Source organism: Bombina bombina, chromosome 7, assembly GCF_027579735.1.
Source record: "Bombina bombina isolate aBomBom1 chromosome 7, aBomBom1.pri, whole genome shotgun sequence".
Taxonomy (NCBI): Eukaryota; Metazoa; Chordata; class Amphibia; order Anura; family Bombinatoridae; genus Bombina; species Bombina bombina.
The window spans coordinates 130,415,644-130,418,275 of record NC_069505.1 but is presented as its reverse complement, the minus strand read 5'-3'; the positions used below and the strand labels follow the sequence as shown (position 1 = coordinate 130,418,275).

At 41.6% G+C, this 2,632-nt stretch overlaps 1 protein-coding gene across 1 annotated transcript in view; it reads right to left on the bottom strand.

Moving 5' to 3' along the window:
- The window catches only part of MDK (midkine), a 40,653-nt gene extending 40,094 nt beyond the window's left edge, over positions 1-559 (bottom strand). Inside the window, exon 1 of the mRNA XM_053688896.1 lies at positions 403-559. The gene's annotated coding sequence lies outside the window, so the exon portion shown is untranslated. The remainder of the gene's footprint in view (positions 1-402) is intronic.
- Positions 560-2,632: the final 2,073 nt, after the last annotated feature.

Here is a 2,632-nt window from a genome sequence, read left to right as displayed (position 1 = left end):
CAGAACATAGGTACAGGGATCTGACCCCTGGCATGTGCCCACTGAGTTATACAGAACATAGGTACAGGGATCTGACCCCCGGCATGTGCCCTCTGAGTTATACAGAACATAGGTACAGGGATCTGACCCCCGGCATGTGCCCTCTGAGTTATACAGAACATAGGTACAGGGATCTGACCCCTGGCATGTGCAGACTGAGCTATACAGAACATAGGTACAGGGATCTGACCCCTGGCATGTGCCCTCTGAGTTATACAGAACATAGGTACAGGGATCTGACCCCTGGCATGTGCAGACTGAGCTATACAGAACATAGGTACAGGGATCTGACCCCTGGCATGTGCAGACTGAGCTATACAGAACATAGGTACAGGGATCTGACCCTTGGAGTTAAGCCCTTACCTGACCCTTGCTCCTAGTAAATTTTCCCTGGTAAGTTCAGACTTGCAGGAGTGCTGGGGAACTGTGTTATCTCTTCGTTGTACTTTTCTCAACTAGTTTCAGCTAGTCTCAGTCCCCGGACAGAATCCTTTCAATTATCTGCTCGGCTGACACCAGCAGGGAGTTTTCACAAACTCTGCCCAGTTCTGACCCTCCCCCTAAAAAAGGAATGGGGGGAGGTGATATACAAGGAGTGTGTTTTGTGTGTGTATGTATGGGGGGGGGGGGGGTTCTGCTGGCCATTTCAAAGCACCCAGCTGTGCTAAATCTGGACCTCAGTGCTTTTGCCAAACAAATGATTGGCTATTACTGTAATAATGCCCTAAAATGACATACAGCACATCCCTTGAAAATGACAAATAAATGCCCCGTCAAAGTTGGCATATGATATTAGTCATTATTAGTATGTGCCTCATTGCACAACAAACACTAATGGGTTAATAGGATCTTACACTATGAGAAGCTTTTTTATGTTTGTGTGTGTGTGTGTATGTGTGTGTGTGTATGTATATATGTGTGTATATTGTATATTATATATATATATATATATATATATATATATATATATATATATATATATATATATTGTAACATTTAACTCTTTGTATTTGCTAGTGCTGTCACTCATTTGTCTTCAGCCCACTGTGATGTGAACACTCACACTGTACCACTGTTTCTGTAGTTCTCACTTGTAGCTATGGCAGAGTGTGGCAGAATGACTATGTAGGTCCGTTACTAAGTGGCAATAGGAGGGTGCACCACACCAGTGTGTAATTGTGATACTGCACTACTGTTTGTGTATACAGATACATATTACAACAACATAGCAGTTATCCTTAGCTTGGTGAGTTGGGTGCAGTGAATCATAAATGGCTGCCAACCAGACCACTCTACTGGCATTTCTATAAGACAAATATACAGAAATTAAGTTCTACTAGATTTTAAACAGTTACCTATACAGACTAATGTGGCAATTTTCTTGGCAATCTGAGAGCCCAGTTTCTAACTTTTTTTTAACTGCATTGTCTCTTATTTATATAACCTTTATTCACGTACTAGAGACTCAGTTAATCATTTCTCAACCATTATTGCAAGGGTTAATGAAGGGCATAGTATTATTGGTGCAGGGTGGATTGGCCATTAAATGGATTCTGTAAACACTTTTAAAACCACTTTAGGGACTGGGAGACTTCACTTTATATGAGTTATTTGTTCCCTGGGGATGGAACATGGCTAGGGGTATTACTGACCATTAACTCTGTAATTGCTGTGGCACTTTATAGATTGTGTTTAGTAAATAGAATACAAAACACGTCTACATGTTTCCTTTAGGTGTAATAAACAAATACGTGTTATTTATCAATAAAACTTTTACTGAGAAAGGAATTCAGGTTTTGGTTCCTCGGGGTAGAGTGCTACCCTCCCTGCATACAAATTAGGAGGAGCGTGAAATAGGATATGAAATGTTACAGGGCATAAAACTCTGGCTGGTGGAGATGAATTTTATCTTCCTACAAAGCAGATGTTTTTGTACAGCTGTAAAGAGCTATGATTTGTTAGTCAGCAAAAAAAATATACAATACAAGTCTGTTTTAAAGCTATTTTTTTTCGATTAGAAATGGCAAAGATAATTTCCACTTTTTTTAATGGAGCACCCAGATCCAACCATACAAAGTTGAGCTGTAGCCAAGTTCCTTGATATTTGGCAGCACTAGAGAACTTGTATCAAGTTGAGTAGGCGTGATGGCCAGTTCCTGGTGATATGATGAGGGAGATGAACACATCATTAAGTTGCTAGCAGGACAGATACATGGTGGTGTGGTTTTTTCATCAGTCTATTTACTGAACCTGGTCCCAGCCGTATGTTGAGGAAGTGGGGGGAAGGCACTGAGAGGAGTCTTTATTTCTTAAAACTTTACCCCCTCCTCATTCTCTTCAAACTTATTTAATGAACTGCATCTTGAGTGGTTTACAAACAGCTCCCTCTCCCCTGCAGTTAAACCTTTGTACTTTTTCTTTCTTTTCTTTTTTTGAGAAATTGAAGAGAAGGGGGAGAGGGCTTGTGTCCAATTTCAGCCCCTACTCCAATGGGAGATGAGGAGCTCTGAAAGGGGGGGAGGCAGGATGGAGGGAGATGGGGATCTGTGGATGAAGAGGAGGGGGGGGGGGGGTGGCTGCTTTGACCTGGAGC